The 25,784-nt window shown below is 36.8% G+C and overlaps 1 pseudogene across 1 annotated transcript in view; it reads left to right on the top strand.

The window, feature by feature from the left end:
- Nucleotides 1-355: 355 nt before the first annotated feature.
- The window catches only part of LOC308608046 (coiled-coil domain-containing protein 150-like), a 102,999-nt pseudogene continuing 77,570 nt past the window's right edge, over nt 356-25,784 (top strand). The window contains exons 1-10 of the transcript in view: nt 356-372; nt 7,326-7,508; nt 8,848-9,057; nt 9,179-9,361; nt 11,179-11,243; nt 16,549-16,665; nt 17,715-17,833; nt 20,603-20,646; nt 22,154-22,246; nt 24,395-24,502. The product of the transcript in view is annotated as a coiled-coil domain-containing protein 150-like (transcript). The remainder of the gene's footprint in view (nt 373-7,325; nt 7,509-8,847; nt 9,058-9,178; nt 9,362-11,178; nt 11,244-16,548; nt 16,666-17,714; nt 17,834-20,602; nt 20,647-22,153; nt 22,247-24,394; nt 24,503-25,784) is intronic.

Genomic DNA, 25,784 nt, shown 5'->3' with positions numbered 1-25,784 from the left:
TTCATACTTTCATCCTTCTAAAACTCAAAACATTTTCTTCTCTTGGACTCTGACTGGATGCAGGGTATGTGTCAAATGACCCAAACTCCGCACGCTCACCGGCATGGGACGGGTAATTCCGCAAAGCGGACGCTGCAGGACCTCAGGGACGTGAGTGGGCTGAAACTACCTATCCCGGCGTGCCCCACTCGCGAGCACAACGAAGATCTGTTGTCATCCGGGTCACGGGGCTGCGTGCTCCGTGCGCGCCCCCGGGTAGAGGCCTGGGTCCCGCCCGGGGCGGAGGGCCCTCCAGGGCCGGGAAAACTGTGATTCCCGGCATGCCCTGCCACGGGTGCGCCTGTGTACGGGAGCTACCGCGCGGGAGAGCGGGTAGGTTTAAGCGCTGTCTTAGTTCCATAGAAACCAGCCCACCTGCTTCAGGACAGAGCCACAGGCGGACAGATGGACTGTGGGGTGAGGCTGCGGGGCCCTGGGAGGTCCGGAGTCCGCGGGGGCGGGTCGGCAGTTCAGATAAGGTCCCAGTCATCTCTCCCTGCCGCCCTCTCCCCTAGCTGGCAGAGTTTACTCTTGCCCTCTGGACCTCAGGACCCTGATTAATGGCGCTTCTGCGCTGGATGCCGATGAAAACCGTTTAGGAGCGAGGTTTGCATTGACCTGGCTCCAGCGGGGGAAGGATAGCCACCAGAGAGGGCCGCGCATAAGCCCCAGTCCGACTTTTCTTTATTTATATGTTAGGTTGGCGTTATAGGTTCCTGGGAAAGCCATTTCGTTAATTTTATGGTTTTGCCACCGGTTATCTTCCCTGGCCCACTCGTTTGAATGCAGGTGTCAGGAATTTACATTCGTTCATTGCTGTTTCCCCAGCTCCTACCAATTAGGCTGGAACAACGTTAAGTTTTTGTTGAACTATACCGCTGTTTGCCACCCACAATGTCCCATGTACTGTCTGGGCTCTGAAGATAGAAAATGATTAAGAATCTGACCTTACTGAGGTGAAGCTCGGGTTAGTCTGGCTTGAATGCTCCACACTGATCTTGGAGCACCCAGGACTGGGTCCTTGAATCTTTTCTGTTCTCTGTTATCCAATCTCCGTGGCTTTAAAAGCCATGTATATATTGACAACTTCAGAATTTATATCCCTTATTTGGAGTCAGGGGAGAAAGGTTCACCTTTCTCCCCTGACTCCAAATCTACAAGTTCAGTCAGGTATTGGGCATCTTTCGTGTTTTAAATTTAACATTTCCAAAACAGCTCTTGATCTTTCCTCCTGAAACTTGTTCTTCCTAAAGGCTTTCATTATCTCAGTTAATGGCATCCAATGCATCCTTCCAATGCATCCTTTCTCATCTAATCTATCAACCAAACCTATCTTTAAAATATGTCTGGACTCTGACCACTTCTTACTGTTCCATTGCTAGCACCCTGGTCCTAGCCAGTGGCATCTCCCTTGGGTTATCGTAGTAGCTTTACAACTGGTCTTCCTACTTTGCTGTTGTCTTTCTACCATCTCTGCCTGGCTACCATCTAGGCAGGCTGATCCAGTTAAAAGTTAAGGTAGATCACAACACTTCTCCACTCTAAACCCTCCAATAGCTCTGGAAGTAAAGGCAGACCTTTACAATAGCCTTTAAGGCTCTATGTAACCTGTCCTGTTATTACTCTCTGACCTTACCTCCCACTATTCTCTCCTTCACTTTGTGCCTCCCAGTCAAACTGACCTCCTTACTGTTTGTGGACCCATCAGGCCTTCTGACTTGCACTCTCTGTTCACTCTTTCTGGACCTTTCTGTCCCATCCAGATGTCACTCCTGTACCTCCTTCCCAGGTCTTTGCTTAAATGTCATCTCAGTGAGGTTTCCTTTGACCTCTGTATTTAAAATGGAAGCCTGCACCACAGCCTCCCTCCCATCCTCTTTCCTACTTTTTCTCCATTGTACTTATCACCAGTGAACAAACTATATATTTTACTTATTTCTTCAACTGGAATATAAGCTCCAGGAGGGCAGGGAGTTAGTCTCTTTCGATCATTGCTGTATTCCCTGGTGTCAAAACAGTTTCTGGCTCATGGTAGGCATTCAGGAAACGTTTATTGGACATATGAGTGAATGAAGAAAATATTTCTGACCAAATTATTTTCCAGTGATTGTGGTAAACAACACTGAGTTCCTGGCCTGTTACTTTGGAACCAACAGCATATAGTTGTAGCTATTGCCAGATATAAGAATGGAGCCTGTGCTTACAGAAGCAAGTGTTGCCTTTTCAAAGCCACCTGGCTTTTACTAGTATATTACTTATGACATTGGTCTTATTCATGCCATGCTTTCAGTGAGGTAACCTGAGCTCTCTGGAAATACTTTCCCTAAACAGAGACAGCACTGTATTAATTTGATAATGATATATTTCGGAAAGTAATTGTGAATTAACTTTTTAAAAAATAAAAGCTTATATCTTCCTATTTTTATTATCGTTGCTATCAAGCATCAGGGCTTAGGTTCAAGGCTGCATTCAATGATATTTACTCTCTTTCAAAAACAGCAAAGCACAGATATGTTCAAGCTATAGTCTCTTTGCTGGAATATTAGCAATTAGAGCGAAGTTCTCTTCTTTTAAGAAGAGTTATGGCTTCTATCCCCATAAGTTATAGATAGAGTTGAAAGTCTGTAACTTCTTAATAACATATAGAGTTATAAGTTTACTGAGCATGGAAGTCATAGAGTTACGGCCACTGACCTCCAGGTGGCCTGCGGATTGTGTGTGGAGGCATGGTGTTTCTGTTACCCTTGCTTGGACCTGCCGGATGAGGGAGGAGAGGCAGGGGTATGAGCAACTGCAACGAAAATGAGAATCTCTCCTGACTCTAAGCCTCAACTCAACGGATTCACTGGATCCCAAGTTCTTACTTTACTCTTCCTTTAACAGGCTCGCAGGTACTCAGGGACTTCCTGGTGGATATTAAGGCTGTCCTGCTCTCGCTACTGAGTCACCATTGCTTCCATTTTTGTTTCTGAGGGCTCCCCTGACCTTGACATTGTTTTTCTCCCCATGTGGAGAGGGGGTAGGGAAGAATTTTCAACTAACCCTGAGACCTGTTTGTAATAAATCCTCAAAGGGTAGATTGTCTTGTTTCGTTTTTGAATCCACTTCTTTGATGACCTGAACCTCACTGATTGACTAAGAGGATATTTCAAGGACAACACCATGTGTTTCACTCAAAAGCTTTATCCTCTGCCCACCGTCAGTCAGTGCCCCAGGCACCTCGATCTCTCCCTCCTTAGGATGAATTTTCTATAAACCTCCTCTCCCTCAGAGGCTGGGGGCCAAGTTTCTTCTTCCTTTTTGTTTGAGAGTATTTTTTCTCTCCAGAAGCCCGAGACACTGAAGTATAGACCAGGTTCAGGTGGGTGTGAGTGATGATGCCAATCAAGTTCTTGCCTAAACATATATAGACTTACTTTCTATTTTCTGAGAAAATGAAGCCATTTAATTTGTGTTGTTTTCCATCTTGTTTTTATGGCTGAATGCGCATACATACCTTGTAAGGTTATGTAAGCCTTTTATATCTATTTTGGGTACCTTGGGGAAATAACAGCAAAATTATGACATTTCGACAATTACACGAAAAAAGTTTAGGTGGGAATCTGCATCTTATTAAAAATATGTGGGAAACTTGTACTCCATTTTCTGTATTTTTTCCCAAAAAATGAACTTTTATATTTGTGTTAGTATTATGTATCTGACTTCTGACATAAATTAATTAGACAGTCCTTTATATTATAACCAGCTCCCTGGGCCTAACAAGTTGCCACAGAAATTGCCCTCCCCTCCCACCTCCGGCACCGCTTGTCATTTTCTTTACCTCCTCCTTCTTCCTATTTCTCTACCAACTATTATCTGGGACTACTATGTATTCCAGGACTGCTTTTGTTGCAAGCAACAGGAATGTGTGACTAAACAAAAGTTTATATTTCTCACATAAGCAAAATTTGGAGTTTACTAGTTTTATTTCAAAAAGTCAGGTTAATCTGAGCTTCTCTGGCCTTTTCCTTGTTTCTCAGATGCTGGGGATCCCCGACTCTTTGTTTACATTTAACAGTGAGGTACTGCATGGCTGACTTAAAGAGAGCCCTCAGAGCTCCGGGCATCATACAGGGGAAGGAAAGGACAGGTGCCATCATTTCTGTTCTTTTTATCAGAAAAAAAAGTCTTCCCAGAAGCTTCTTGCAAACTTCTGCCTAAAGTCTCACTGGCCAGGATATGTGACATGGATGTTCCAGCTGTAAGGGAGGGTGGAGACATGAACTTTTCAACTTCTTTTGGAGGTAGGACAAAGGAGCCAACTGCCTGTCACAAACCCCATTAAACACCCTTTCCATACTTTTTGTCCCAACCCCAGGCCTGGTTTATTTCTATGTTGGCAGTAGCCAGACAGCAGGTGACAGAAAATGGAATGGAGGGTAAACCCATCTGGTGTTTCTTCACTGTTACCTCTCTATTTTCTTCCCACCCCACACTATTGGTGGTTCCCCCAACCCTAGCCCTGTTTTCATGGCAGTAAAACCAGCCCTAAGGTTTGTCTTCGAGGCTCTTCTTTCTGTTACCTGAGGCACACTAACCTGGCCCATGTGGTAACCTGAGCAGGAAACTCCAAACCTGGCTTTTTTCAGAAATGTAGATGAACCTTGCTTCACATCTTTGTGTATCCAGAGACTCTATTAATATCTGTGTCTACTTTTGTCATTCCCTTCAAGAATGACTGGAAAGCATGAAAAGCAGTTAATAGAAGAGAACTTCTTTACCCCCTGTCCTTAAGCTGATTGTTAACAGAAAATCTAAAGAATTCAAAAAGGTTATGTGTGTCGGAAATGCATTCTGTTTTATAGAGGAGCACAAAGGAGAGAAATCTTGGTCAGGAGCATAAAATAAGAATAAAAAGAAAATTTGTACCCTTTGACCTACATCATTCCATTTCCCCTATCTTCCAGCCCCTGACAACCACCATTCTATTCTCTGTTTCTATGAAATCAGATTTTTTTGTTTGTTTGGTTTTTAGAGTCCATATATAAGTGATAACCACACACTGCTTTTTCTCTGTCCAGCTTATTTCACTTAGCATAATGCCCTCCAGATTCATCCTGCAAATGGCAGGATTTCCTCTCATGTGTCTGAATAACATTCTATATATATATATATATATATATATATATATATATATATATATATATATATACCACATCTTTATCTGTTCATCCACTGAAGGACGTTTAGGTTGTTTCCATCTCTTGGCTATTGTGAATAATGGTGCAGTGGACATGGATATGCAGATATCTCAAGATATTGATTTTAGTTCCTTCAGATATATACCCAGGAGTGGGGTTGCTGGATCATATGGTAGTTCAAGTTTTAATTTTTTGAGGAACCTCCATACTGTTTTCCATTATGGCTGTACCAGTTTACATTCCCACCAACAGTACATAAGGTTCCCTTTCCTCCACATCCTTGCCAACGTTTGTTATCTGTCTTTTTAAAACTAGCCATTCTAACAGGTGTGAGCTACTATCTTGTGATTTCGATTTGCATTTCCCTGATGACTGGTGATGTTGAGCATCGTTTCATGTACCTGTTGGCCACCTGTATATTTTCTTTAGAAAAATGTCTATTTAGGCCCTCTGCCCATTTTTTAATTGGATTATTTCTTCCTTTGCTACTGAGTTGTATGAGTTCTTTATATATTTTGGATATTAACCCTTTATCAGATATACGGTTTGCAAATATTTTCTCCCATTCTGCAGGTTGCCTTTTCAAATAAAACATTCTGAGGATCAAATGTATAACATGGTGACTATAGTTAATAATATGGTATTGTATACTTGAAAGTTGCTGAGAGTAGATCTTTAAGTATTCTTACCACAAAGAAAAAAAGTTACTTACGTTAACTATGTGAGGTTGTTAATTATGTGGATGTGTTAATTATTTTGATCTTGGTAACCATTCTACAAGGTATATGTTTATAAAATCATCATGTTGTACACTTTAAATGTATATAATTATATTTGTCAACTATTCCTCGGTAAAGTGTTTGTTTGTTTGGGGTTTGTTTTGTTTTGTTTTAAGTAAAAAGAGAGAAACAGGCCGTTCTCTGGGACCAGTGGGGGAAAGACAGAAGGTGGTTAGAGAGCTGTCCTCAGTGGCTGTAACAGTGTTACATTGGCAAGAAGATCAGCCTTTCCGCTGGTGCCCCCTTAAATCCTGCCACCAGTTTTAAGACTTCCTTAATTCCTTCCCTGGGTCCTGGGGACCACCTTCAGTGACTTGAACCTAAGGGAGTCCCCACTTCCATTGCCTGGGATACCTCGGGGAGGCATCTAATCACACAGCAAGTGGGAGAGAAAGTTGTATTACGAATATCCCAGGTGGGGTCTTTGTGAACACATTCATACAGATACACTATTGCTAGTGATGCTTAAGGTTTATGGTTTGATTAGTATAGAACTGTCTGTACAGGATAGAGTTGCAGGAAAATGTCCTTAAAGTTTCCACCAATGATCTTGTCATTGAACTTTGAGCACATGATTCGTTTAAATGTTGGGACTTCTTCTAAGCTGATTCTGCTTCTGTTACTAATACCTGAAAGAGTAGTCTCACTACTCTCATTTACTCTCATGTGGTCTTGCGGGAGGAGTCTGGAAATTTGATGTCAGTAAGTGTAAAAGAGTCTTTGCTATGAAGTTATGTTTGCAAGTTCTTTTTAAAAGTCACTGCTTCAAGGTAGTTGGTAAACCTATTTTATGACAACTGCTCGGAGATCCAAGTACTGTAGAGTGTTGTTTTGTTTTGTTTTCAGAAAGGTTGGATGGGAATATGTTAAAATGAAAATGGCTGGCAATGAAAAGAGGTAATAACTCCTTCAGCCAAGTCATAGGTCCTAGTGTATGTCTAATAGTAACAGACAGGTTAGACTAGACTGTGCTGCAGTAACAAACTACCTAACAATCTGCAGCTTATAACAACATTAGTTTCTTGCTCACTCACACTGTATGTCAAGGATGGGCCATGGCTCTGCTCATGTAATCTTTACTCTGGGATCTTGGCACATGGAGCAGGCCCTATCTGGGATGTTGCTCATTGCATGGAGAAGGGAAAAGTGATGATGAATGACAAGTTGGCTCTTAAAGCTTCTACCCACATTTAATTGACCAAGGCAGGACATATGGCCATTTCCAAGCTCAACAGGACAGGGATGTATAATCCTCCACAGGAAGGGGCAGTGGCTATTCTGCACAATAATAGAACCAACTACACTAATATTGTGACTTTAATCTCAGGTGCATATGTAAACTACAATGTCCAGACCAGTCCTCTCTCCAGCCCGCTTCAATGCTACAGCTTCTGAAACATTCATGGTACTTCAGCAAAGGATGAGAAAAGTTGAGGAACAGACCAGTTCTCTGAGGGATGACCTAATAATGTTGGAGTTTGGTGAAAAAGGTAACAATTTAAAAAATTGTGTTACAATATCTTTGTAGGTTGAAGAAACTTTGCCTCACTGGTTACTAATAAGGAGTCACAGTGTGGTGGTTTGGCAGGTGAAATAGGTACTTAGAAAAGAATTGAGAAATAACATTAGAATACTAATTAGGAAATATTTGCAAGATAAAGAGTTGTCCTCCTGTAATGGAGCTACTACCACTATTCTAAACAGATTTTTAAAGTGTGTTAATTAGGTGCACAAACTTTGATATCCTATTCGCCCTCAATACTTGATTAAAAACAAATGTAATTTTTTACATAATTAGAAAAGAAATTGGGGGCCTTTTTAAAAAATAAAAATAGACTTTGATATCAGTTAAGGTGAACATCTACAGCTTGATTCATGCCATTAATATGGTCTGTATTTTCTTTCTCCAAATTTATTGTAAATTAAAAGAAAGGTTATAAGTCTTAAAAAAAATTCATAGTTTAGAATGAAGTACTCAAAAGAAGAACTGTGTTTTTCCTTTGTGCTCCTGAAGAAGCTATTGCCATTAAAAGTTAGATTGTCAAAAGACCTTGAGGAATCTGGGTGCTTAAGTGGCCAATGTTGAATTTAATGTTGTGATTTTCTTTAAAATTATGTATGTATTTCCTGAGTGTCTCTTATGAAGACCTAAAATTGGTATAGTTGGTATTATAGCACATGTAGAATAAATAACTCTTCAGCAAAGATTAAATTTGTACCACTGTTGAGTATGTTAGAACAAAATGAGAATATTTATTATCACCTTGTTTAAAAATTTTCTAAAAAGGATGTGAAATACTGCCTCCATGCTAACTTTAATTCTTAGTTTACCATTATAGAATTAGCATTTAACCTGTTTTATATATCACTTGCTTTTACATACAAAATAAGTTTACAAAACATTCCGATTAAAATAACCATTAAAAAAATCAGTGGTCTTGGTCTTCCCTGCTGGCGCAGTGGTTGAGAGTCCACCTGCCGATGCAGGGGACACAGGTTCGTGCCCTGGTCTGGGAAGATCCCACATGCCGCGGAGCGGCTGGGCCCGTGAGCCATGGCCACTGAGCCTGCATGTCCGGAGCCTGTGCTCCGCAACGGGAGAGGCCACAACAGTGAGAGGCCCGTGTACTGCAAAAAAAAAAAAAAAAATCAGTGGTCTTTACCCATCCCACATTGGTCTCATCCTCTTTCCCTAATAATGCTCTCTATGTTTAAATTTGCAGGGGCTATCAGATACTGGTTAACTAAAGACTATAGTTTTTATACTCAGTAGAAGTGTTACATTGATTCGATGGTTGGGATTACCCTATAATATTGTTATATTGGGATCTTTGTCCAGAGGCCACTAGGAAACTCCAAAATATTTAGAAGAGCCCATGAGCCAGAACATCATTAACCCTATCCAGAATGAAATAATTTGTTAAGGAAAAACAGATATTTTATGGAAGAACTGTGAGTTTCTGGTAAATCGAATGTGCCACCTGGAAAGCCTCATCCAGTCCTTGAAGATGAACATCTTTGTCTGCAAACTGAAAAAGATTTGAACCCACAGAAAACAGGTATAGAGAGAAGAGAGTCATCAGAAATTTGGTCCTGTGTGGGTGCTCGATGAGTTCATGATTCTTTTCCTTTCCTGACCTTCTTTAAACTGCTTGATGACCCTCCTGTCCTGTCTGATAGATTTTCTGAAGGAAAGACTGAATACCACACAGGAGGAGCATTCCAAGGATCTGAAGCTATTGTAACTGGAAGTGATGAATTTGTGCCAGCAACCAAGAGATGTAAAAGAGAAAAAAGACATGGCACAAGATGAGGTGCAAAGGTTGACTGTGACTGCAGCTTGCCTCAGAGACAAAAGTTTGAGTCCAGAGTTCTGGAATACAAACTCACTGTTAATGTGTTAGCTGGAGGAGGCAACAGACCCATAAAGCTGACTTTTAAAAATAGGTGATGTTGGTGTGAGGATTCTTGACATCTGAAATTTATCTACATTGACAGCATATAACATTGTGTGCTGTCGGTAATTGAGTATTTATAGATTCCTACCCTCTACCTGTGACTGTGCGGATCCAGAGATATGAGGGAGTCTGTGCTCTACAAGAGCTTGTCTGCTAGCTGGGAGAACAAAGCACAGCAGGAGAAAAGAGAGAAAAGAAGGGTATAAGAAATACTAAAGGACAGTGTAGGACAATAAGCAAATATTGCCAACTAAGTGTTCTGTATTCAGGTGGGATTGAGAAGGTGTGCATGTCCTGTCTAGAACAGATTAGGCTAGGCTTCAAGGAAGACATGGGACTTGAGATGAGCCTTTAGAAGGCAAAGCAGTGAGGTGAGGACATTTAAAAGACATCACACAGAGGCAGCAAAAAATAAGACTAGGGAAAAAAAAACTAATTATTTTGTTTTCCCTTCACAGGCCAGGCAGTGTAACAGATGTTATTTTGTTTAAAACATGTTTTGTTTAATCTCTGAAAAACCTCAAGATGTAGGATATTGTTGTCTCTTTTTTTTTTTTTGCGGTACATGGGCCTCTCACTGTTGCGGCCTCTCCTGTTGCGGAGTACAGGCTCCAGACACGCAGACTCAGTGGCCATGGCTCACGGGCCCAGCCGCTCCGCGGCATGTGGGATCTTCCCGGACCGGGGCACGAACCCGTGTCCCCTGCATCGGCAGGCGGACTCTCAACCACTGCACCACCAGGGAAGCCCTCCTGTCTCTATTTTAATGATAAGTGTGCTGGGGCTCAGAGAGAAGTCATCTCTCTGAGATCACACTTGCCTGTTTCCTTCCTGTAACTCAGATTTGAACCTAGATCTTTCCCCTGGGTGCAGTTAGGAGGCAATTCATAAACTAGCTGGACAGGAGTGAGGATTTGTTTGTGTAAAATAAGTTGGAAATTGGCAAGGGATAACGTCAAAGAGGATCTCAAATTCAAGAATAATTAAATAGTTGGGCTTGATCCTATGGGGAGTGATTAAATTTTTGATAAGAAAGTGACATATTTGAAAACAAGAAAACTAATCTAGCAGTAGTGTAGAGTATCAATTATAGGAGAAGAGATTGGAGATAGGAAAACCCTTTAGGAATCCATTGCCTTATTTGAGACATAGACCTTATTAGGTCTGAACTACGGTTGTGGCATTTTGAGAGGAAAGATATGTTAGAATGTGGTATTGGATGGGGGCTGAAGGTAGAGAAGAAGGCAAGGACAGCTTTGAGTTTTTACATCTTAGATTATAGTGCCATTAATAATAATATAAAAGGGGATGAATAGTGAAAGCTGTGTTTTTCATCCTCAACTCCTAAGCATAGATAATATTTGAGGCTAGAAAAAGTGGAGTACTTAATAAAATAGGACCATACCCTGTAAGAAAAATGTCTAGCAATTACCAGGTTTTCCTCTGATTATTGAATTTTACATAGGAGGTACATGTGACTAATCATTTTGTAATTATCTGAAAGGGAAAATGATAGAAGTCATGAATGAAAGTAATAAAATAACTTTAAATATCTCATTGTAATAATTACTTTAGACTCATAATAAGAAGTGTTTATAACTGTATTCAGAATAGCATTTATAGGTTGCCCCCAAAAAGTCTAGATTTGAACTGTGATATACCATAGACAGTTTCTTCCTCTCATTTCAGATTATTTAGAACCTTTTCTCCTACTATTTTTAGAAGAATGCAGTATTGAAGAGGAACTGAAGACCATAAAACATAAAATGAACCTTAAAATTCAGGAGGTAAGATAAAAAGGAAGCTGGAAGGTGAAGGGGGCGTTGGAATTGCAGAGGGGGAAGTCAAGGTAATGGATAGAATGAGAAGAAACCATTGAAGAAGTAAATATGTGGCTGTTTATTAGGAAGATTTTAAAAATATGCCACATGAAGTTATACCTGCCCGTATGTGACATTAAGACTTCCTTTCACCTCAGTACTGCCACAAAACCAGAAATAAAAAATAAATGCTCTCTGAGCCAGGAGGGAAACAGTTACCATGAAACTCATGCAGTTGCCCATATACTAGAGTTAAGTGGACATAAAAAGACCTTTTACACTAAAGTTGTGTTTAAAATAAAAAGCTTTTAATAAGTCTGCTCATCTAATTTTACCTTAAAACTTTCATTTCAGTCTAAATTTAAGTAGATAACAGATTGGAATTATGGAGTAGGTGGCTGCTAAAAGTTTTTGGACTAAAAATTTGCAGCTGAAAGCAGTGGAAGAGTCAGAAGAATTACCAATTCAATACACCTTGACAGTGGCCTAAAAACCTCAGTATTCCTTGACAGAATAATAGTTGACATTAGTCCAAACCAAAAGGATCAAGTTATATTTAAAATATTCTGTTATACAAAACAGAAATAGATATACTGTTTTAAAAGTTATGAATTTCAGTGTGTTTAGGGTGGTAAGTGTAGCTATCTGGGACTTTCTCTCATGTAGAGTATTTTTTTTGCCAATAGTTACTGATAAAAGCATGATTGTTCATTGTTAGTTGGAGTATATTGTTTCATGCTTTAAAAAATATTTTGGCTATTTTAATAGATTCTTTTTAGAGCAATTTTAAGTTTTTAGAAAAACTGTACAGAAACAGAGTTCCCATATATCCTTTCTCCCCACCCCCAGAGCTTCCTCTGTTATTCACATTCTGTATTAGTCTGTGATGAACCAGTTTTGATACATGATTACTAAATTCACAGTTTAGATTAAGTTTTACTTTTTGGTCATCACAGTATACAGAATAGCTTCACTGCCCTAAAAATGCCCTGTGCTCTACATACACATCACCCCGCGCCTCTCTCCCCAACCCCTGTCTTTCCCCAAGCCCCTGGCAACCACTGATCTTTTCACTGTCTCTCTAGTTGGAATCATACAGCATGTAGCCTTTTTGGACTGGCTTCTTTCGCTTCGCATATGCATTTAATCCTCCATGTCTTTTCATGGTTTGATAGCTCATTTCTTTTTATCAGTGAACAATAATCCATTGTCTGGATGTACCGTAGTTTATCCATTCACCTACTGAAGGACATCTTAGTTGCTTCCAAGTTTGGCAGTTATGAATAAAGCTGCTGTAAACATTCATATGCAGCTTTTTATATGGACATAAGTTTTCAACTCCTTTAGATAAATATTTAGGAGTACGATTCATACTTATCATATGATAAGCTTATGTTTAGCTTTCTAAGAAATTGCCAACCTGTTGCAGTGGCTATGCCATGTTGTGTTCCCACCAGCAGTGAATGAGAGTTCCTGTTGTTCCACATCCTCACCAGCATTTTGTGTTGTCAGTGTTTTGAATTTTTGCCAAATTTATAGGTGTATATACAGTATCTTGTTTTAATTTGCAGTTTTCTACAGACGTGATATTGAGCATCTTTTCATATGCTTATTTGCCATCTATCTTCTTTGGTGAGGTATCTTAGATCATTTGCCCACTTTGCAGCTGGGTTTTTTTTTTCTTATTGTTGAGTTTTTAGAGTTCTTTTTATATTTTGGATACGAATCCTTTATCCAGTATGTGTTTTACAAATATTTTCTCCCAATCTTTAGCTTATCTTTTCATTCTCTTAACAGTGTCTTTTGCAGAGCAGACGATTTTAATTTTTTTTTTTTTTTGCGGTATGCGGGCCTCTCACTGTTGTGGCCTCTCCCATTGCGGAGCACAGGCTCCAGACGCCCAGGCTCAGCGGCCATGGCTCACGGGCCCAGCCGCTCTGTGGCACGTGGGATCTTCCCAGACCAAGGCACGAACCTGTGTCCCCCGCATCGGCTGGTGGACTCTCAACCACTGCACCACCAGGGAAGCCCCAGATGCTTTTAATTTTAATGAAGTACAACTTACCCATTTTTTTTCATGGATTGTACTTTTGGTATTATATCTATTAATAAAATATCATTGCCAAACCCAAGGTCACTTAGATTTCTCTATGATATCTTTTAGAAGTTTTATAGCTTTGCATTTTACATTTAGGTTTTGAATTATTTTTTGTGAAAGGTGTGAGTTCTGTATCAGGATTCTTTGCGTGAGTTTGTGTATGTGTATGTCTAGTTGTTCCAGCACCATTTGTTGAAAAGACTATCCTTTGGATTGCCACTTAACATTATTTTTTTATTGGGGAAGTCTTAATTCTTGGTGCTGTAGTAAAATGTTGAATTTTCATGGAACTTGTCAAGGACCTGAAGAAGGACTGTGTTAGTCAAATAGGGACATTTTGAGGGTATGTGAGGCAGGAACGATGTATTAGTCTGCTGGGGCTGCCATAACAAAGTACCACAGACTGGCTTTAACAACAGAAATTTATGTCTCACCATTCTGGAGGTGAAAAGTTCAAGATCAAGATATAATCAGCAGGTTTGGTTTTTTCCTGAGTCCTTTCTCCTTGGCTTGCAGATGGCTGCCTTTTTTCTGTGTCCTCACATGGTCTTTTCTCTGTGTACACATCCCTGGTGTCTCTTTGCGTACAAATTTCCTCTTCTTATAAGGACAACAGTCATGTTGGATTAGGGCCCACCCCAGTGGCATCATAACTTAAACAACTCTTTAAAGGCCCTATCTCCAAACACAGTCATATTTTGAGATACTGGGGTTTAGGGCTTCAACATATGGATTTCAGAGGGATGCAGTTCAGCCCATAACAAAGGACTATACAAAGATAAATTAAATGCCGTATATATCTTTCTAAGAGATAAGAAATATGTATATATATGAATGAAATCTGGTTCCGATGAACATGAAATAGATTAACTGATAGCCCTTCATAATGCTTTAGGGATGAATATCTTAGTAGTATAGTTATCAAATAAAGATTTCCTTTATAAGGCACTTAAATTATATCTTGAGCAAATTATACTATATAATCCGATGTAGAGTTTAGAAAAGTATATTATGCTACTCTAAATTATAAAGTGATTATAATCTGATACTAAAATAAAACCTGAAAAATATAGCCCAAAACAAAAACTATAGCTCACTCTTAAGTAAGATTCTAATATTAATATTTAACTGATTATTGGATAAGGAAGGAATTTCTAAGCTTGAAAAGAACAGGATTATAAAAAGCTCGATAAGTTTGACCATATAAAAATTAAAATCTTATATATGTATAAAAAAAGCAAAACTAATACACCATAACAAAACTAGACAGTTAATAATCTTCCCTTAAATTGACTTAAAAAAACAGAGGGCAAAGGATAAGAACAGTTCAGAAAATATATAAAGAACTAATAACCATATTAGAAAATGTTTAATCTCACTAGGAACCAAAGAAATGCAAAAATATTAAGGTGTTGTTTTTCATTTATTAGCAAAGATTTAAGAAAGTGATAATCTGTAGTGCTTATGAGATTTATTCAAATACTACTGATAAGGTAAAATTGGAAGTAGAATTACAAAATGTATCAAAAGTCTAATTTATACCTTTAACCTAGTGATTCCTTTTGTAGGATTTATCCCAAGGAAATAATCAGAAATTCAGTGAAAGATTTATTCACAAGCATGTTCAGCAGAACAGTATTTAGAATAGCAAAACATTGGAAATATCCAAATGTTCAATATTAGGTATATGGTTAAGAAAATCATAGAACATTTCCAAAATGGGCTATCTTGTAACTATTTCATGTCAACATATTTTTCATCTTATTTCACTTTTTAAAAACTTCTTAAATTGTTAAGTATATCATCCTTCAAGAAAACACATATAAAGTGCATATGTGCAATGTAGAGAAGTTATAAAGTGTACTCTTACGTCATGTTTACTGGGGTTTAAAAATAGAATTTCTGGAACTTCCCTCATGGCGCCGTGGTTAAGAATCCGCCTGCTAATGCAGGGGTCATGGGTTCAAGCCCTGGTCCGAGAAGATCCCATATGCTGCAGAGCAACTAAGCTCGTACGCCACAACTACTGAAAACCACTCACCTAGAGCCCGTGCTCCACAACAAGAGAAGCCACCACAACAAGAAACGTGTGCACCGCAATGAAGAGTAGCCCTCACTCACTGCAACTAGAAAAAGCCCACGTGTAGCAACGAAGACCCAACACAGCCAAAAATAAATAAATAAGTAAATAAATTAAAAAAGAAATTCTTTCAATTTAATGTCACTTCATAAAAGGAACAGCATTTTTCAGTTCCCATTTAAATTAGAAAGGATTTCTTTACTTCATGATAAAAGAGACTCTTAACCTTCTTTGTATCTTTATCTGACTCATTTTATAGTCATTTATTGATAGAAATAAGGTCAGTGTACCCAAATTCTTGAGTGTTGTTTTTGTCTGCTGCTTAACAACTACTTCATTATTTGTTTTGATCTTTAAGTTCCAATACAGGAAAAAAAAATTCCAGTACATAATTGAAACAGCTTTCAGAGGAATGTTTATAATACTATGGGATAAAAAAGATATATATATATATATGTGTGTGTGTATATATATGTATATATATGTATATATATATGTATATATATACATATATATATACATATATATGTATATATATATATACATATATATATATGTATATAGGTGAAGAAATCAAAATACAGGAAAATAAAGAGTTAAAAAATAAAGTTAGAAAATAGAGAAATACAGAAAATACGTATACTAAGACATATTAGTGTTTTTCAAACTTCTTTTGACAGCAATACATTGTAAGACATATTTTACACTGCAACACCATACATACATGCATATACACAAACATTTAATGAAGCAGTACTTACCCTTCCTTACTACTTGCTATGTGCTCTGATATTTTCTTTCTATTCTTTTCTCCACCCTTTTTCAAGTGCTTCTTGCAACTTACTAATGCGTCTTGACCCACAGTTTGGAAAACAGACTTACACAGTAGGAAGATGAGGGTTACAAATTTGACTCTGCATTTTCTAGAAGGTTATCCGTTAGGGAGAAACAAAAGCATGTTTCTGAGTAGTCATAAATGAACAAAGAATGGGGGTGAGATGGCGTGTCTGGTAAACTTTTCATGGTGACTTTGATCTTTGTTAAACTGCTATGAAGTTCCCTTGGTCTTGCCTAGCTGCAGTGTTGCTCTATAGCTAAGGAGACAATTGTCTCAAGAGTAGCACCTAAGGGAATCTCTTGAGAAATCTGGATCAGCCATGCTACTCAAAATTCAAGAAATGGGATCAACAGTGGAGGTGGGACGGAAACAGGTAGAGAGATTCTCTCCTTGTTTATGTTGGGAAAGTGAAACCAAAAGGTAAAAGCTAATGTTTTACCTACAAACCTATAGTTTTGCTTATTTCCTCTAGATTTATTAAATTCTTTTCTTTAGTATTCCTCTATTAACATTCTTACTACAATTTAAAAATTTTAGTGCAAAATAAGAAGGACTCTGATGCCATTTAGTCCAGTGCTCTTAATTTATGAATGAGGGAGCTAAGGACAGAGAGGTTATATTGTCTCAGACTTTACAGAAGTGAACTCTTAGTTCCTGGGAGGGAATCCTTCCCTCTACACCATATAATCTCTGTTACAAGAGTTGATTTTGGAAGGCACTGACCTAGTCTCATGCTATATGTATTGTATATGATGTGCATAGAAAAGAAAGATTAAACTGAGCTGACATTTGAAGCAAGGAATAAGTCAGATAATCAGGAATGTGTTTACATTGCTGTTTTCAAGTCTCATTATTTATTTTAGCATAATATTTTTGCTTTCATCAAAGTTGTTATTTGAAATATCTATATGTAATTTAGAATATTTTAAATTCTAAGTACCGAGGCAATTAGTAGTTTCAAATCATAATACCTATTATTAGATTACATAATTTTTATTATTTTAATGAGTGCTGTCCTTCTACAATGTCCTTAAGTAGAATAAAGAGGATTCTACTTAAAGAATTTGCAAATGATCCTTTATTGCTACACTTTATACTGCCAATATAGTAGGCACTAGCCACATGCGGCTATTTAAATGAAAATGAATTTTATTTGTTAAAATTAAACAAAATTAAAGATTCAGTTCCTCACTCACTCTGGCCACATTTTGAGTGCTGTTGAAGAGTGCACAGAAAGTTCTCCTGGACAGCACTGCTGTAAGACACGGCACTCTGTTGAGATCTTTTAACTGTAACACATAAACACTGCTTCTTCCTCCAGGAACATTAAGATCAGAAAAATCTGCCTTACACCTGTGCTATAAGTTAGCTTAGTAGAAATCTTTACCTTACAGAAAAGGAGTTTTTCTTATACGATTTCAGGTGCAAATTTTGCAGCAAAACTGCGTTGCTGTTTTCAGACCACCAAGAACTACTGGCACAGGAGCGACAACAGAAAGGAGAGTTGGAGACCGCTACCTCACAGCTCAAGTCTGATCTAGGTATGAAAACAGATGCTAGAAATTACACTTTTGTTAGATTTTTGAGATTTCATGCGAAAACTCTTAAGACTCCAAATTCTCGAAGTGGCCAGTGTTACTGGTATTTCCCACAGACCTGAATGTAAAAAGTTGCTGATTTCCTTTTTATCTGTGGCACTGAGAAAGACAGAGAATGTTGGTAATAAAATAGAATTTGACCCTCTTAATTGTAAACTTATGTGGATTTTTTTCAGGTTTATTTAACTGTGGACTTGGGAACATTTGGGTTCTATAAATCTAGATTGAATATTGGATAATAGAATGCTAATAAGGAAATGAGGTCATTAATCCTTGCTATCCTACTGATTCTAACAATTTATCATGTCAGACTCTCCATTCTTCAGGTTATCAACCTATTTTGGTCAACTGGTATTTGTAGAGATGGATAGTTGTAAGGTACCATAGAGAGAGGTTAGATTAACTACTCATTTGAGGAGGAAAAAAAACATCTGTTTAAAAAAAATAGTCCTAAAAGGTGACAGAGCTAGGAAATGGAAGTGTCTAGACTTGATCCCAGGCTGCTCAGAGACATGCTTCTTCCAACCCAACAGCCCTTATCAGACTACTGTTTGTTAATATATAATTGTAACAGCAGTTTTCAGGTAGATCTCACTATAGAGATCACACAGAGTTCCAGTGCAGTGCTTTACGCATGAATAACACTTCATAGTTTACACAGGGCTTTCACATACATTATCTCATGTAATACACAAAACTATCTGTAATTCCTAAAGTTACAAAATGAATAAATGGTGAAGTGAGGCTTCAACCTGGATCTTCTAACTACAAACCCAATGTTCTTGCCACTGTGGCCCGCCTGCTCTGTGGCTGTAATGAAGACAGGGAATACCAAATGGGAAATGAAAATTAGAAAAAAGAAACCATAAAGGGTAACCCATTCAATGCTTTTACTTACTGCTTTTAGCAGAAAGTATTCTTTTTCCATATAGTTGTTGAGTAATGAATTATTCTGTGAAATTCTCACTGATAATGTCCCTAAATAATTTTCTGTCTTCCTGTGACTGCATGCCTACAAAAATACATGTTACATTTTATTGTACTACCACATTATCCCATTTGAGCCTTACAGCAAACTAGTGAGAAAGATAAGAAAATGTACCCCATTCTACAAAAGGATGAAAAGATCTATAGTGAACGACCCACAGTAAATAGAATAGCTGGGACTAAACACAGATCTTTCTATTATATTAGTTGTCCTTCTGATTAAGTGATTTTTTAAAATGTTACTTTCTTAATGGATTAATGCTTTTTGAATTTTGTAAGAATATATGGAAGACCATTAAAAACATTTAGATTAGAATAACAGTAATTCAAATTAACATAAAAAGGAAGCCTGTCTGAATACCAGCTATATGCTTCATAGTGAATAATAAATGCTTTACATGCATGCAATTTTACTTTAAGGTACAAATAGTTATTCTAACTATATTAATAAAAGGAATGTCTTTAGATATTTGCTTCAATGAATTTTAAAATGTACTTATTTATTAATAATTGTTTATTTATTAGCAATAAACGTTATATGTATATATGTGTGTGTATATGTGTGTGTATTATACACACATTAATTAAAGTGATTAAATTGTTCTCCAAAGTAGGATAAACATTCCCCTTTTAGTCTTTCTTTGGTTAGTGGAATTTTCAAAATAGATCATGTAGTTTATCTTTTTGATCCTTCACATATGTTAAATTAGAATTTACTTAAAATAAGTCTTGGACTCATTTTCAAGAAGTACAGTTTTTCTGAGTATATCATAAATAAAATGAGTTTTTATATGTTTTATAATTTTCTGGCTTTAGAATTTTTAAGTGAAACAAAACTAATAGATCTTTATGAATTTTCTATGAAGCCAAACATTAACCTCAGAAAAGTTTATATCTCTTGGCTACTAGTATACAGTGCCAAACTGTTCTCCTATTTCTGCCTTTGGTTTTATTTTCACTGTATATACATACTCTGAGTGGTTTCAAATCTTTTTTTTTCCTACACCAAATCATCCTCCTGAGCTCCAGATGGTATCTTACTGCCAACTAATCATCTATATTTAGATGCTTTGCAGATACCTCAAAACACATGATGAAAGCTTAAGTGTTGCAGTCATCTTTACTCATTATATCCCCCAAACCTGCTCTTTGCCCTGAATTCCCTGTTAGAATCCACCAACCACCCCCACTGTCCAGGTCTGTACACTAGATATTTTCCTTGACTCATCTATTGCCTTTACACCACCGGTCAGTCACCAAGTCTTGACAATTCTCCTTGCTTGCTTTTCACAAGTCTTTTCCTTCTGCATCATTACCTCAGAGCCAGCTCTCATTGTTTTACACTTGGGTTACTGCAACAGCTACTAAACTGATCTCCCTGTCTTTATTGAGCCTTTGTCAGAGTGATCTAACAAAAGGCTTTTTGATCTTTTTGATTGTGTGCCTCTCTGTCTTGAAATCCCTCAGACTCATCATCATCTGTGCATTGAGTAAAACGTGACCTCATTTACCATTGTACGTGACTGTGGACTAGTTTCTTGATAATTTTAGGATTTAGTTTCCAGTCTATAAAAATATGATAGAAATACTTACGTTCTGCTTATTTCTGCAAACTACAGACGAAAACAATTTTTTAAATCAGTTTCTCAGGGAAAATACCATGTGATTTCAGTGTACTTGTAAGTTATTATCATCGTAGTTATGTGGACTTTTTTTTGTTTTTAGTTTCTAGAGATGACCTCATTTCCAAGTTGGTTGAAGAAAATAAGGTAGGTTTTGAGGTTTTGAGTACAGAGGTTTTCTTTCATCTCTTCACTAAATAGTATTTCCTCACTCATGTTGGTTTACAGTCCTTCTGATTCTCCTAAAATCTTTATGAAAAAAAGTTTCAGTGTAAATGAGTGTATATCCAGAACTGTTGTCAACTGGGTATTAGGAAATAAATCATTTCATTCAGGTTAGTATAGTTTGAAAAAAGGTGAGTTGGCAAAACTAATGAGACTTGTTTGCATTTTATACCTATTGCAAATGAATTGCTGGGAAGCTTTTTTAATGAAATGTAAGAAATATTAACTATTTTTGGTGATGGTTTATCAACAACATGAATGTATGTACTTACTACCACTGAATTTAACACTTAACACTTAAATAGTTTTAAGTCAACTGTACTCTTAGAAATAGTTAAAATGAGTATAGTGCTATACAGTAGGCCCTTGCTGGTTATCTATTTTATATATAGTAGTGTGTATATGTTAATCCCAACCTCCTAATTTATCCTTCCCCGCCCCTTTCCCCTACAGGGGAAAAGAATCTGAAAAAGAATACATATTGTTATATGTAATTATATAATAATATAATGTATATTTGTATATAATATATAATATTAATATTATTATTATTATATATAACTGAATCACTGTGCTGTACACCTGAAACTAACACAATATTGTAAGTCAACTATACTTCAATAAAAAAGACATTTCATTAAAAAGACTTAAAAATGGTTAAAATGATAAATTTTGTTATGTGTATTTTACCACAATAAAAAATAAAAAATAGAATAAATGTTACTACTTTTATATCAAGACATTTCTAAATCAATCTCATGGTGTAGATGTTATATGATGTTAACTTTTCTTGAGATGCTTCTTCTGGAAAGCTAGAAAAGTGGTTCTCTCTCTGAAGGAAGAGGACTTAGACTTTGTTCTTCCCCATTTGACTAAGTACCTATTAGGTAAAACCCAGCCCAAAACTCACATCCCTATCAACTTTCCCTCATCTCAAAGAGAACATTTTTTTTTCACAGAGCAAAGGTGCTTTCTTCTGCTCCACCCTCAGGTATTCCTTGATGAAAATCTCTTCCCCTACTTATAATTTTAAAAGATCCTTGCATGTGTTTCTTTGAAATAATAAGCTCATACTACTAATAGGAAGAAATGTGTATGTAACATAAACTAAAAATATTTCATCTTAGTAGAATTTTTTTGACATAAGGATACCAGGTAAATATCAAGGTTTGTTTTTAGGCAAATTCTTTCTAATTGGAGTCCCAGTATGAGAATATTTTTAATAAATAGTTTTGATAAATAATTTATAAATTAAGAGAAGTTTGGGAGTTGGATATATCAAGATTTTAAAAAATCCTTTATAAGACACTTATCTATGTATATTAGAACTTGAATTGGTACTAGCCACAATACAGAACAGGTATTTTGATAGAGATACATGTAATAGCTCTTACATGTAGAAAAAGAGAAATTCTTTTTTTTCCTGTAGGATATACAGTTGTCTTTCAACAAGGACCATGAAGAAAATGCATATTTGAGGTCTGAAATAATATCCCTTCATGAAGCATCAGAAAAAGCACAGGTAAATCTTCCCATTTCTCTAGTGTTTAGATGTTAATTTTGTTCAGTTAAAGAACCAAGAACCAAGATTAATCTGGTTACATGAATTCATCCATTGCCATCATCCAAAATTTTTATTTCCATAAGATTTACTTCATTTGTGAAACATCATCAAATTAACCACATTTCCCATTTCACCCTCTAAATTCCTGTGATACGTAGGTATTTGAGATATACTGCTAAACCATGCACTAGTTTAAACTTTGCCTTGTTTGCTTTCTAATTTACTCACTAAATGTATACCTTTTATTTCCCCCTATGAAACTCTAAGCAGTTCAATGCCAAGGGCTATCTTATACTTTCTTTGTATCTTCTATGGCAAAGCACAGTAGGAACCTAATAAATACTTGCTGATTTTGGAGTTATGTGTAATCATTTTATGTGGGATGGTGGTTCCCACATTCAGCTGATGTTTTCTGTATATGCATATATATGGAGAGGAGTCACCACATATGCAAGCAACTGAGTTATTTCTCATAGGGCCCAAAGAAATAGTATCGATCGTTTAAAAGAACTTTTTCTTAGTACAATTTGATTATTTCAATGTTAGGATCATAGTGTTGTTATGCTCTTTTTATGATAAAGAAAATACAAAATGTGTTCTTTCATAAAATAATGATAACAGTAACTACTACTACTCTTACTATAAATGATAGTTAACATTTACTGAATCCATACTACAGTCATGGCACAATTCTAAGCACTTCATGTTACTAACAAATTGTAATCCTCTCAATAGGACTTCTTTAGAACTATTATTATTCCCATTTTAAAGATAAGAAAGTTGATATACAGAGAAGTTTAATAATATAGCTAGGGCTTCCCTGGTGGCACAGTGGTTAAGAATCCGCCTGCCAATGCAAGGAACAGGGTTCAAGCCCTGGTCTGGGAGGATCCCACATGCTGCAGAGCAGCTAAGCCTGTGCACCACAATTACTGAGCCTGCTCTCTAGAGCCTGCGAGCCACAACTACTGAGCCCGCATGCCACAACTACTGAAGCCCTCGAGCCTAGAGCCCGTGCTCTGCAACAAGAAAAGCCACCGCAATGAGAGGCCCACACACTGCAATGAAGAGTAGCCCCTGCTCACAGCAACTAGAGAAAACCAGCGTGCAACAATGATGACCCAACACAGCCAAAAATAAATTAAAAAAAATATATATATATATATAGCTAGTAAGTGACCCAGTTGGAATTTGAGCCCAGCAATCTAGCTGTAAAGAAAATGAGCTATTTCTTTTCAAGGAGCAAGAGTTCTCCTCTGTCTTACCCCCAAGTATTCCTTGATAAGTAGTTTGTGCATCTGGTTATAACTTTAAAATGCCCATGAATGTATTCCTGTCTTATGATGCTGCCCCACTTATGATGCTGTCCAGATAATCTTTATCTCTCCTTTCTTGTTGCTGTTTTTTTGAGGGATTTTTCTATTAACCCTTCAGAGTTATTTGCCCCATCCTTAAAGAGTTTATACATTAAAACATAAGATCCTTACCAAATATACTTTGCAAAAACAACTGAGAATTAAGATAAATATTTTCCACAGGAATACAAATTTCAAAATACCAAAAGGACAAGAGAATTATAAACTAACTACATGTATGTTACAGAAAAGATTTTTGTTTTATTTTGGAAGGTTAATCTTGTGAAATGACACAGTGATCTGTATTTTGCTTTTTTGAATACTGTAATTGGTGATGAAGGAGCTTAGATATTTTGTTATCAGCTAAACAGTTCTGAAAGCTCATCATCCAGTTTTGAGAAAGGATTTCTATAACATTGGCCATGCATCTACATTGTAAATTCCATTCTGTAGATGTCTTGCTGTAATTGACCAGCATTCAAAATTATGAAGAATGGAAGATTGGTAAACTGCCAAATGCTTCAGTTGTTCCACTTTATCACCAAATTTCCCCTTTTAATTTACAGTTGTTTAGGATGATGACTCCAAATATTTGAAAGTATTTTATAATCTAATGAAATATCAATTGAGATTAGGTTAAATAAATTAAGTTCACATGTATGGTGAAATACTATGCCATTGTTAAAAATGATGATACATAATTTACTTATTTATTGGAGAGATCTGTGCTTTGCTGTATATGTTGTCTTAGGTTTTGAATGACAAACTGACTAGAAAGTGTTCAGAGCTGAACAGAATGCTTCAGACTGTTTGAATGGAAAATACCAGAATCATTGCTGACCACCAAGCCATTCTGCAGGTATTCATTTTTAACACTAGTCAATTGCTGGTAGAGTCGTCAGGAAGCCTCCTTGGCTAAGAGATCAGGAAATACAAATAGCCAACTGGATACATAAAATATTTTAGCAATTAATTTCAAGGATTTTTCTGAATTATTTAATTTTTTAATTAGTTGTTTTCTGTTTTCATCAGAGGGGTCATTTGGCCTTACACTCAGAGCTTTCTTAATGGTTTCTTCTCAAATATCATTACTTTAGGAAAAGTAATTACCTGTCCCAGTATTGATAGAATTATGGAGAATACTTATGACTGACCCTAAAGTATTTATCTTTTCCCCAAAGACCTGTGCTTTCCCATTTTGCTTATGCCATTCCCTCTGCTGAGAATGGTCTTTACTTCATTTTCAACTGTTTGAGATTGTGTTCATTCTTTAAGACTCACTTTCACACAGAAGCTTGATCACTCCAATCAGAAAAAATCAGTTTTGTCTTTTAATTTCTACTGCTAGGACACTAAACAGGCTGTAATAATAAGGCTCTCTCTTTTTTTTTCTTTTTTGAGCGTATTTACTATATACCAAGCATTGTGCTAAGGATTTTACATATATTACCTCCTTTAATCCTAGCAGTTACATAAAGGGATATTTATCATCCTCGTTTTACAGATAATAAAAATAAGATTTAGAGATGTTAATCAACTTGCCCAAAATCACCCAGCTAGTATAGGGTGGAGCCAGATTTAAATCTAGACTTGACTCCAGACTCAGTGTTTTTAATCATTTATGTTATGTTGCTTCTCCTGTTCTGCATTCTATAGTAGTAGTTTATGTGCATGGCTCATTTCCTGTACTACATTCCTAGGTCATTGTCTTACATACCTTTGTTATTACCTATAGGGCTAAGTGTGTTTTGCACATAACAGGTACTCAATAAGTATGTTTTATTCAGCAAGCATTTAGTGTTTACCTCATGCAAGTATGTTGCTAGATCTAGATAGAATTATGGCAGTGAACAAGACAAGTCCCTACTTTCATGGAACTTACAATTTAGTAGACTGAAGAATGTGACTTATGTATGTAACACTTTCACAAACATTTTAAAACCTTGGAATATGACACAAGTGAGATCCCATTTTACCAAGTATGAAGGTGTGAAGGTTTACCTTGCAATCAAATATTGTTCAAAAAGAAGTGTTTTAAAATATGTTTACAAATATAATTATTAATATGTACTATATTTACAAAAGCTTTATAAATTGTAGGTAGAGGAGGTGTGCATAAAAATGCTGGTTTGATAATTGAA

This window comes from Mesoplodon bidens (genome assembly GCF_964165515.1).
Source record: "Mesoplodon bidens genome assembly, chromosome: 20".
In the NCBI taxonomy this organism is placed as follows: Eukaryota; Metazoa; Chordata; class Mammalia; order Artiodactyla; family Ziphiidae; genus Mesoplodon; species Mesoplodon bidens.
This window is presented reverse-complemented; position numbering and strand designations above follow the sequence as displayed.